This window comes from Talpa occidentalis, unplaced genomic scaffold (genome assembly GCF_014898055.3).
Source record: "Talpa occidentalis isolate TD23 unplaced genomic scaffold, MPIMG_talOcc4v2.1 talOcc4.11, whole genome shotgun sequence".
NCBI lineage: Eukaryota > Metazoa > Chordata > Mammalia > Eulipotyphla > Talpidae > Talpa > Talpa occidentalis.
The window spans coordinates 37731303-37744371 of record NW_023601104.1 but is presented as its reverse complement, the minus strand read 5'-3'; the positions used below and the strand labels follow the sequence as shown (position 1 = coordinate 37744371).

Below are 13069 nucleotides of genomic sequence, written 5' to 3'. Positions count from 1 at the left end.
TTCAAACTATACTACAAAGCCATAATCATCAAAACTGCATGGTATTGGAACAAGAATAGACACACAGACCAATGGAATTGAATAGAAAATCCAGAAATAAACCCACACATTTATGGTCAACTAATCTTTGACAAAGGAGCAAAGAATACGCACTGGAGCAAAGAAAGTTTATTCAATAAATGGTGCTGGGAAAACTGGGTCACTACATGCAAAAGAATGAGGCTTGACTACTACCTAACACCATGCACAAAAACCAACTCAAAATGGATTAAAGAACTAGACATAATCCCTGAAACCATAAAATACATAGAAGGAAATATAGGCAAAACACTACATGATATGCACATCAAAGACATCTTTACAGACACATCACCCAAAGCAGTGACAGTGAAGGCAAAGATCAACAGCTGGGACTACATCAAATTAAAGAGCTTCTGCACAGCAAAAGAGACAATAACAAAAACAAAGAGAAACCCCACCAACTGGGAGAACATTTTTGCACACAATACTAATGATAAAGGACTGATCACAAAAATCTACAAAGAGCTGATGAGACTCAACAAAAACAAAGAAAATAATCCAGTCAAAAAATGGGCAGAAGAGCTAAAAAGAAACTTCTCTGAAGAGGAAATGCAAATGGCCAACAGGCATATGAAAAATTGTTCAACATCACTTGTAATCAGGGAAATGCAAATCAAAACTACAATGACATACCATCTCACACCAGTGAGAATGGCACATACTAAAAATACCAGCAACAACAAATATTGGCGAGGATGTGGAGAGAAAGGAACTGTCCTGCACTGCTGATGGGAGTGCAAACTGGTCCAACCACTATGGAGAGCTGTGTGGAGATTTCTGGACCTACTAAACATAGAGCTTCCATATGATCCAGCAATTCCACTCCTAGGTATTTACCCAAAGGACACAGAAACATTAATTCCAAAGAGCACCTGCACCCTATGTTTATAGCAGCGCTGTTTACAATAGCTAAGCTTTGGAAACAACCCAAATGCCCAAAAATAGATGACTCGATCAAGAAGATGTGGTACATATACACCATGGAATGTTACTCAGCATTAAAAAAAGATAAACTCATGCAATTTGCAGCAACATGGATGGAGCTAGAATGTCATTCATTGAAAGACATTAACATTGGTTTCTTATCTTAGCTATTGTGAATGATTCTACCTAATGGAGTGCAATAACAATGGATACCACAGATATACAATGGATATACAATGGATATCTAGATGACTCGATCAAGAAGATGTGGTACATATACACCATGGAATATTACTCAGCATTAAAAAAAGATAAACTCATGCAATTTGCAGCAACATGGATGGAGCTAGAATGTCATTCATTGAAAGACATTAACATTGGTTTCTTATCTTAGCTATTGTGAATGATTCTACCTAATGGAGTGCAATAACAATGGATATACAGATATCTCCTCAAGATACTGATTTAATTTCCTTTGGTTATATATCGAGAAGTAGAAATGCTAAATCACATGGTAGTTTAGCCTTTTTTTATTTTGTTTTGTTTTGTTTTTATATATTTTTTACATCATTTTTCATTTTTGCGCAATATATGCATTTTCGTCATGGTTATAGTCCCCATAAAATTCCCACCCGCCTTGTTTTCATCCTACTCCATTCTCCCCACCTGTATAAAGTCTCTGGTTTATCGTTGCTTGTTGATTTTGGTTTTTACTTTATTATAATTAGTTTTTCCTGGTCCTTTATTTAGCTTTTCCAAATTCCTGCTATGAGTGAGACCATCTGGTATTTCTCTTTTTCTATGGTGGGAATGCAAACCGGTCCAACCACTAAGGAAAGCTGTGTGGCTATTGCTCAACCTGTGAAAGATGGAGCTGCCATATGATCCAATTTTTAATTTTTTGAGGAATCTCAATACTGCATCCCATAATGGCTCTACCAATTGGCAATCTCACCAACAGTGCACAGGAGTTCCCTTTCTTCACATTCTCACCAGCATTTGATAGGTCATCATTTTTGGTAATAACCATCCTAACAGTTATTTGGTAATAATTCATTGTGATTTTATTTATATTTCTCCAGTTATTAGTGATATCTTTTACCTTTTTGTATATTATTAGTGATATCTTTTACCTTTTTGTTGATCATTTATAGGTCTTTGGAAAAATGTCTGTTAAGACAAAGCACATTTTAAAAACTGGATAAAGTGCCATTTTGCTATCAAGTTGTTTGAGTTCCTTATACATTTTGACTATTAACACCTTATCATAGAGTGTGCAAATATTTTCCCCCATTGTATATGGTGCCCTTTGTTTTATTGATTGCTTCCTTTGCAAAAATTTTAGTTTGTTGTAGTCCCATTTAGCTTTGATTGTCTGTGATTTTAGTATCTTTCCATGGAAATAATTGTCAACATCAAAGTCAAGGAATTTTTCCCTTATATTTTTTTCTATGAGTTTTATTGTTCATATGTCTCACATTTAAGAATTTGATCCATTTTGAAGTCCTAAAGTTTTAATGATGTGGAAATTTTCTCATACTTCATAGAAATTATTCCTTTCCTTGTGAACACATGTATTACCAATACATCCACTGTTCTTGCAATTTCTGGATCATCTGGTTGGATAGTTTTAATGTCACTAATAATATTGCATAATTATGATGATATATTCAGGTGGTCCAGATCTCTTCAGTCTATATTGTAGCAAAGGGTAAAACTATAAATGTATACTTTTGTCCATTTCATATAAATATTTCTAATATTCTTTTCTGAAGGATATGGAAAACTCAGTAAGTCAATATAATCACATATATACCAAAACAGTGATACTCTGTTTTATCAAAGTTACCACTTTTGGTACAGCATTTACAATTAACAGTGCTAGTGGGTTGGTTTTCAATAGTACATTATAATTCTTCATGATGGGTCCTGTTTTTTAGGGCCCACAGTGGTTAATTGAATGCAGATAGGATGGGGATCATCATTTCTGTGTCTTTTGAGTATCTTCTTGCCACAAATATCCCTACAGAATATATTTTTGAAATATTATCTTAGTTTATGAATGGGATAGCTTCTGTCCCTTCCCTCTACAATAGCTATAAGGAAAGAGTGTGGGTGTTAAGCCAACTACCAAGTATATCAACTAAAATTATGCATACAGAAAATGTAATGAGGTCTGGGGAATTATCATTTTGTGGATCTACTATATGACTAATCTATATTAGGACTGAACTAACTCCTTAGTTCCATGTACCTCCATTCAAACAAAAGGACCATTGACCCTTCAGGTATCAAAGAGTCAGACTATGTCCAATAGTCTACAAAATGTTGTAGTATTCCATTTTACCTGGTTTATGATGATGCAGGCAAATGGCCACCAATAATTTTGGGGAAAATACTGGGAGCAGCATTATCATAAATACTTTCTGAGTAGTACCCAGTCATTCCTCATGACATTTTTCTTAAGACTGGTTTGGTGATGCCATGTCCCGCCTCCCCCTCAGAGGGACAGAGTTACTTGTTATCTAAGTCAGTTATACATAGTAGATCCATTCAAATATATACTTGAACATTTAGGTTCCTTCTTATACACTGTGTCAGGGATTTCACATTCCTTCATACTAGTGAGTGTCTAGAACAAAATACCTGGTTGGTTCTGTATACACAATAAAATTTTTGAAATTCATTTGATCCCAAAACTACTAGGTTTGGGATGATGGGACCACACAGAGGATGGCCCACAAACAGAGACAATTTCCAAATAAAGGATTTATTCTGATATTTCATGTTATAGGTGACACATTACAGGGAAGGAGATCCTAGACAAGAGATCCTAGATTCACTGTGCAGTTTTTTAGTCCAGGATTATTACCTAATGGACCCTGAGAATATTTAACATCTTTGTACCTCAGATTTCTCTGTAAAATGGGATTAATGAGAGTGCCATCTTCAAAAGGTTCAAGGTAAAGCACTTAGAACAATACCTAAACTTTCAAAAGCACTGTGTGAGTCAAGTCAATTATTACCTATACTAGTACAGATGAAAGCCAATCATAATTCCATAACCCAAGAAGGAAACTTCAAGTAATTGGCTGTTTTCTGTTTCTGTCTCAGTAACCATGCCAAATAACAACCTGCACAATTAATGAAAAAAGAAAACCTACACATATTTTGGAATAGTTCATTTTCTTTTTGCTGCTATTTAAAATTTCTCTTTCTGGGAAAGACACAATGATTTAAGTGTGACTTACTTAATCATACTATATAATTCACCAATCACATTTGTTTCCCACAGAAAAGAGAACATCATCAATTATAAGTATTTAGGGAAACTTCATCCTAAAATATAATTTAATTAGAGATCTTCCTGAACACAACTGTAGACAATGAATACTGTTTAATACTGAATATTTAACATTAATTTTAATAATTAAAGCAATAGTTTAAAATTCAGCATTGGTAGGACCTGAACAAGGAAATGTATACTAATGATAGAAATTAGGAAAGAATTAAGAAAAGATTTTTAAAAAGTGCAAAGTGTCAGTTATCATTTACTCTGTAGAAAGAATACTAAAGGAGAGTTGTAAAAATCTGTCCTCAAATAGACCTACAGAAATAAAAATAAAAAAGTATAAGATAAGCAGTAATTAAATAGGCAATTAATTTTAAATATAAGGACACTAAACTGAAAACCTCTCTATGATAACTTTTAGGTGTATGCCCTTGTGCAAATGGTAGTCATCCTTTAATTCCTGGCCATTGGGGGGATTAGAACAAATGGAGTTAAAAGTCTGTTCTAAAATACTGAAATATGATTAGCAATTTCCTGACTCCTTGATAGGGAAGCCTGGTGGGGAGAAAAAATATGTAGAAACTGAGAAAATAAGAAGCAAACAGAATAGAAACAAAGACTTAAAATCAAAATAGGCAGTAATTAGATGAAAGATACTACAAATGCATAGCTTGTCTACCAAAAAAAAAAAGTTCCAATATAGAAAAAGGATAAAATGTTCTGATTTGCTCAATTACATAATTCTTTCTCAACTTCATAATTTACAAAGAACATATGTTTGGTTTTTAACATTTTGATGTATAGACTGTCAAAATAACTTTGTTTCTAAGTTAATAGTGATACACATGGCACATTAATGGGTTTCTAGGCCTATAACAAAGCCCAAGTTTTGATTATTCCGCTAAAATTGAGAAATATCTTCTGCAACCAGCTTGAAGGAGAATCTGTAGTTCTATTTCTTCACAGCCAATTCATTTAGGAAATCTTCCTATAATGCATAAGACGACTGTACAGTCTCCTCATTGCCACTTTCATCTCTTTGTTCCTGAATGTATAGATGACTGGATTCAGAAAAGGAGTGATGAATGCATCAAAAATAGCAAGATATTTATCCAAGTGTGACGTAGGATAAGGCCATGTATAGAAAAACATCAGTGGTCCAAAGAACAAAATTACCACAGTAATATGAGCTGACAAAGTGGAAAGGGCCTTGGATAACCCACCCGAGGAATGTTTCCTAACTGTGAACAGAATGAAAATGTAGGAGATCACCAGAAAGACAAAGGAACCCACAGTAATGAACCCACTATTAACAGTGACCATGGACTGCAGTTCTTCAGTGTTTGTGCAGGCCAGTCTGAGGAACCGGGGAAGGTCACAATAAAAAGTGTCCAATACATTTGGGCCACAAAAAGGCAAATCTGCTACAAAAACTATTTGAATCAATGAGTGGATAAAACCAATGATCCAAGAAGTGACTAAAAAAGATACACACATTTTTGGACTCATGATGGTCAGGTAGTGAAGGGGCTTACAAATGGCCACATATCTGTCAAAGGCCATGGCGATAAGCAGCACCATCTCAGTGCCCCCAACAGCATGACTAATGAAGATCTGAGTAAGACATCCCCAAAAGGGGATGGCTTTGTGCCCCTTGAAAATATCACAAATCATTTTAGGAGCTACAATGGAACAAAATAACATATCAATGATTGAGAGGTTAGCAAGGAGGAAATACATAGGGGAGTGCAGATGAGCATCCAAGATTACAGTGACCACAATGACAAGGTTTCCCATCATACTTGCTAAGTAGCTCAAAATGGTGAAGAAAAAAGGGGAAATTGGAGTTCCCAAGTATTGGTGAGTCCCAGAAACACAAACTCTGATACTGTGGAGTGATTCATTCCATCCATTGCCTCAGACACTAGTATGAGTTTTCATGTTACCTACAGGAAGAGAGAAAATAAAAAAGAATTGCCTAGAAAAGTATTAGTGCACAAGAAAGAAAGACTCCCATCCATGAAAACAAGTATTATATTAGTATCTCCCATAGGCAGATACTCTTCATCACATGCACATTGGACTTCTACTTAGAGGAGTCAGCTGATTCCCAGATGACACTATGATTTTCAAAATCACTACTAAATTAATTCTACCTGAGCCTATTTCCCTTTTGCTCTCTTTGTATATTACATGAATGTTTCCTACTTCATAATGTTCAATGGCATATAAAGTCATCTTCAAATACTTTGACTCTGATTTGATATGACTCAATATGACTCTGGCCATTCCTGTGAACCAACTAACAATCCTTCTTGCACAACATTAGTTTTCAAAATCTCATTCTGTTATTCATATCGCTGAATATGACTTTTAAATTTTTCTTGCATTTTGCAAATTTTTCTCATTCTGTACTCTAAATCACAAAATCCAGTATTCATTTTTCCAACTCAAATGCTTCCTCATTTGTAAAATCCTCCAGTTTTGCCCAAATCTCTATACTCCCTTTGCTTGTTAGCATTATTTCACAGTGCCTCACTTTACCATGAATTTCTACCTCTCCAATTAATTGAGGTATATGTATCATGTCTGATTCATATGAGTAGCTGTTACTTCTATCACAATCACCAATACTAATGAAATCAACAATTTAATGATTGCTTCACATTTGTCAAATAAAAAACTTAATGGGACTAAAGAATGTTACTGTATTAAAAGAGTGTATCATAGTCAGTTTCCTATTATAACATGTTTTAGTTTGCAAAATAGCAGTTATCACACCATCCCAAGTCTCATTCCTGAAGTTGCTTACTTACACAGAGTAAATCTGCACAGAAAGTATTGTCATCAAAGTTAATGAGACTTTAACTACTAATATTAAATTGTCCATCAATGGCCTGTCATATATTTCAAACTTAAAATATCATTTTATTTTATAAGTGATACACTCCACAATAATCTCTATTTCTAAGAAATTGAAAGTCTTCCATGAAAACAATTATCATATTAACACCTCATGTTGGCACAAAATATTTAATGAAGTAAGATATTCTTTCCTGTACATAAATATGTATATACACACTCCTTGGATCCCCAAAGATAAGAACATAAAAGGACTATCTTATAAATAAATACTCCAAGTGCAGGAAAAACTTAAGAAACAAATACTGGAGAAAAGAGACAAATAATGTCTGTGTCAGTAAAAGGATGTTTGAGTTATAAAGATAAGCTCCATTAAAAAGAACTAACAGATAGTAGCCAGATCCAATGAGGGATGAGGACAAATTTACATCCCAGATGAGGACAAAATTACAATTTTTTTATGGATAAACTACTGCAAATGGTAAATCATCAAAGGTCTACTTATCAATGGAATATTCTTGATAAGAACAACATCCATCTTTTACCAGTGAAACAATTTCCATGAAAGATGTAGAAAATTACTTGCTCATTATTATCACAAAGGTAATTCATGGAACAGCTTTACCAGCGTCAAGATCTCTGACTCCCATTGGAAGTTATTTGCTTTAAATAAACTTTATATAACTCCCTATTTCTGCTGGAACAAATTATCAGAAACCGTTTTATTAAAAAACACACAAAATATATATTTTACAGTTCTGGAAATGAGAAGAAAATGGGCCTTCAGAGCTAAAATTAAAATGTAAGCCGAGGCCTCCCCGTGGCGCAGCAGTTGAGCACTGGGTTGCGAAGCTGCCCACGGCCTCTGCGGCGCCGGTTCAATCCCCGGCTGCTCCCCGGCCACCGGAGAAGGGTCCCACATGGTGCGCAGACTTCTCCTGCCTCCCACTGCTCCTCTCAGCAGTGTACTTCGGTCCTTCTGCCTGCTCTGCTCCCTGCTCTGGCTCTGGTGAATTCTCTCACCCTCCCGTGCTTCTGACTGTACCCAGTGCATGTATAAACAAAACAAACAAACAAATAAATAAATAAATAAACATGCCTCTATTAAAAGAAAAAAAATTTAAAAAAAAATGTAAGCAGATATTTGCAATTAATTAAATCAAGATAACAGTGCCATGTATAGTAGCATAAAAATTTTTTAAAACTTTGGAATAAGTCTAACAAAGGAGGTGAAAGCACTGTTCAATGAAAACTACAAGACATGATTAAAAGAAATAGAAGACATGAGAAAATGGAAAGATAGTCCATGCACATAGATTGAAAGAATTAACATTGTTAAAATGTCCATCTTACCCAAAGCAATATATCGATTCAATGCAATCCCTTTCAGAGTGCAAATGGAATTTTCAAAGAAATAGAGAAACATTATTGTAATTTTTATGGAATGATAAACTATTCTAAATAGCCAAGGAAATCTAGACAAAAGAGTTTTCTCTAGACTTCAAATTATATTACAATGCTATGGTAATCAAAACTGTATGGCACTAGAATAAAATTAGACATATGGATCAGTGGAATCAAACTGAAAACTAGGAAATAAAACCCATATTAATATGGACAGACACTCTACAAAAATGGAGACACGAGTATACAATAGATAAGGGAAAGTCTCTTCAATAAATGGTGTTGGGCCTCCCTGGTGATGCAGGTGGTTGAGCACAGCGCTAGGAAGCTGTCTGTAGACTCTGCAGTGCAGGTTTGATCCTGGCTAGCTGTGGAGATACCTACATGGCGTGACAGAGCTCTCCTGTCTTGCCTACTGCTCCCCTCAGCAGCATATTTCACTCAGTCTGCCTGTTCTGAGGATTCTGGTGAATCCTCTCACTCTCCCACATATCTGACCTGTGCCCCGGTTTTTGTATAAATACAATAAATCTTTAAAAAAAAATGGTGTTTGCAAAACTGGACAGGTGCACTTAAAAGAAAGAAACTAGACAACTATCTCACAATCAAGCACAAAAATTAACTCAAATGAATTACAGAATTCTTAGGCCTTAAACCATAAAATACTTAGAAGAAAACATGGACAAAAACACAATACAACATTGACTACAGTAATATTTTTGTGGATTCATTTCCAGCCATGAGAAAACAAGGGACTATAAACATTTAAGACTACATCAAACTAAAAAGCATCTCTACAGTGAAAGACACTATTGGTAAAGAAAAGTACTCTAGTGAATGAGAAAAAATATTTGTACACCATAATTCTGACAAGGGACTGATATCCAGGATTTGTAACAAAAAAAAAAAAAGAAAAGAAAAGAAAGAAAACCGCACAACTCAACAAAAAGAAAATGAATAATAGAAGGTGGTCAAAAGAGCTACATGGACACTTCTCCAAAGAAGACATAAAGATAAAGAGGGACAAAAGGCATATGAAAAAATGTTCTTCATCACTTATCATCAGGGAAATGCAAATCAAAACTACAATGAGATACCATTTCATACATGTGAGAATGGCCAATAGCAAAAAGACCAGAAATAACAAGTGATACTTAGAATGTGGAGAAAAAGAAACCCTTGTGCATTGTAGGTAGGATTGCAGACTAGTCAAGCCCCTATGGAACACAGTACGGAGGTTTCTCAAAATATTAAAAATGGATCTACCAGATTACCCAGCAATTCCACTCCTAGGTGTGTATCTAAAGACTACAGAAACAATAATTAAAGGGATATGTGTACTCCTATATTCATGGAAGCACTATTTACAAGCCACGCTTAGACACAACCCAAGTGTCAAAGGGAAGATGACCAGATTAGGAAGGTATGATAAATATATTCAATGGAATACTACTCAACTATAAAAAACATGAAATCTTATCACTTGCAACAACATGGATGAAACTGAAGGGGATCATGCTAAGCAAAATAAGTCAAAAGGAGAAAGACAAATACTGAATCGTTTCACTCTCAGATGGAAATGGGGGGGAGGTGGAAGGAACTCACAAAACTAAACCAAAACAAACCATAGATTAGACTGCAAAATTAAGCCTACTACAGGGGGAGGAAGGTTGATTTGAAACTAAGGATGCAGGAGTCCTAATGCTTTAGGGCAAAGGACTTTGTCTCTCCAAATACTGCCTCTGTCATCACAAGGCCTCTCTGACTGACCATCCTGACTTCTCATATAACCCTCATTATTACATTGGGCTGCCCCAGGTAATCCAGGATAATTTTCCCATCTCAAGATTCTTAATTTCATCTGCAAATCACATCACATCCTTTACCATATACTATAAGATAATCACAGGTCCAACTGCATTTAAGACAAAGTCTAAGCACCTAATGTCCGCTAATGCTAAGAAATCCAAAATAATGTGTTGTTCTTGAACAAGTAACTGTATGATTGACTCCTGAGTCATTCTCTGAATTATTTTTGTTCATTAGTTCAATAAATATTTTTAACTACACAGAAAAGCAATCACTATTGCAGTCATTGAGGGTATAGCATTGACAAGGATTCCTGCCTGTGGTGAGTCCATCCTCATGGCTAAAAATGCAATTGCATCTTATATTCATATATTCTTCTATTAGAAAACATAAAAACCCTTGAACAAATGCTTTAAATCATCAAATATGTTGGGAGTCTCAATTTCTACCTTCAGGAATCTCTTTTCAGTAGTATTAACTTCTTCTCTTATCTGAACTATATTATCTGAATATATCATAAGTGGAGCTTCTCCAAATTGAAATTTAAATAGCAAAAAATAACAAATGAGAAGAGCAAAAATACGTTGGTAAACTTGACTATTTAAAAATACATAAGAAAGAAGTCAGAAAAATAAGCAGATTTGTTAATAAAAAGGTGCATTAGGGCCTCCGTGGTAGCACAGGGGTTAAAAGTCTCAGCACTATCAAGCTAAGGCCAACCTCAGCTGCAGGAGTTGATCTGCAGCCAGGGAGCTAACCCACATGTTGCAGCAGACCTCTCCTGCCTTGCCCACTACTCCCCTCAGCAGTGTATTTCAGCAGAACTGCCTGCTCTGTTCCCCACTCTGTCCCTTGTGAATCCTGTCACCCCCCTGCACCTTGGCCTAAACCAGTTCTATGCATAAATAAATAAAAGTAAATCTTTTTTAAAAAAGAAGATGCATTTGGTCATTCAAGGTGGAAAAAAATGAGATTGTGTGTAAACCTTACATAAAGTCTAGCCAGAGAGAGAGAGAGATTTTTAAACTTAGGTATATTTTTTTAAATCAAAAAGAAAATTTGTAGGTGGAAAAGGAAGGCAATACAAAATTGGATTATTGACTGCAGCAGCTGACTAACATGACAGTTAGATGGAAATACTGATAAAGGGGAAATAATGGAGAGTGGGAGCTTCTCAGATTTGCAATATTAAAGTGCCCATAATTATTTCCTACTTCCAACTCGCACAAGAGTTGCTACCTTTTAGGGTCACATAGGTTAGTTTTCCTTACATTGTTAGGGGAAGTGTGTTCCATTAAGTTGTTACAGACAAACAAATAAATTACTAGAGACTTTCTTAGCTGAGATCTTACACATGCAAAAAATGAGAGGTTTGATGATGAAGAAATAAGTGACCCATTTAAATTTGATTCATTACCCAAGAAGGCAGGGCTTGGATAGGTTGCTGCAGAAGACAAGCAAAGAACAGGTGAGCTCAACAGGAGAGGGGACCTCAAGAATGAGAACTAAAGTTGAGAAAAGAGGGAGAAGTAGAGTAAAAGAAAAAAATGTAAGGATTAGTAATACGAATACCAAACAGCAGACCTAGAAACTTACCCAGATCCTGTCGTCAAGGCCTCAGATTGCTTGAGTATCCATCTAATTAACTCTGAGTGCTGGTCTCTGAATCACTTTTAGGGGAGACTTCTAGGTTCTGGGTAATTGATCACAAGGCATACCAGACTTCCCATGCAAAGAGTGCATGCACCCCCTCACCATTGCTATTAGAAGATACCCCCTTTGAATTTTCTAGCTCTGAACTAGCTATTTGTGTATTATAATGACATGAATTATACTCCAAATTTAGACATAATTTATAATATGTAACTGATTCAGATTTTGCAGGATTAGCTAGAAGCATCTTTCAAATTGCTTGATTTACATAATTGACTCCTGGTAATTTTACATCTTAACTTTTTGGGAAAAAATAAAAGAGATGCTCATTATCCCCTATTAATAAAATCATTTAGCTGTAAGAAATGTGAAACTACACTCTAGCCAAGCACCTTTCTTTTGGTTCTCTATCCAAGACTCTTCTGTTTTTTTCTCAGTTTAAGAGGTTTGAAAATTCATCTGCTTCCTTGCTTTCCTGATCTTTATTAACATCATAGTCTGAGTATTCTTCCCTATAGTAAAGTCTCTCTCTCTTCCTTTCAATTATGCCATGTCTTTTAACTGTTTCTCTGCCAATTTAAGGAAGTTGCCAGAAACTCTCTGAGATAAATATTCAATAGCCTTCAACATGGTAAAAGCAAATAAAGGAAAGTTACATGTACCTTCTAGTTTTGTTCATCTCCATTCCTTTAGCCTCTTCTTAGAGGTTCAGTCTTCTATCAGTTTAATCTTTGTCACTCTGTCTGACCACCCCCATTTAACCACCAAACATCTCATTGTAGTGACCTGGAAAAAAATCTACTAAGTATTTAAAAACAGGAGTATTGACTGCTAACTATTAAACATCATATTACATATAGTTTCCTACTTTTTTTCCATTCTCCCACCATAATTTAACTGACTCTAGAATATTGAAATTTCGAGTGAGTTAGATCCCTTCTGTACTAAGTAATTTTTCACTCATTCTTGCTCCACCTTGATTCTGTGAAATTCGAGTTCTATTTTTTCAAAAACATCACCTCTCAGCAGTGCCTGATGAACTTT

At 35.3% G+C, this 13069-nt stretch overlaps 1 pseudogene; it reads right to left on the bottom strand.

Moving 5' to 3' along the window:
- Nucleotides 1-5272: 5272 nt before the first annotated feature.
- LOC119238838 (olfactory receptor 4F15-like) lies at nt 5273-6210 on the bottom strand (annotated as a pseudogene).
- Nucleotides 6211-13069: the final 6859 nt, after the last annotated feature.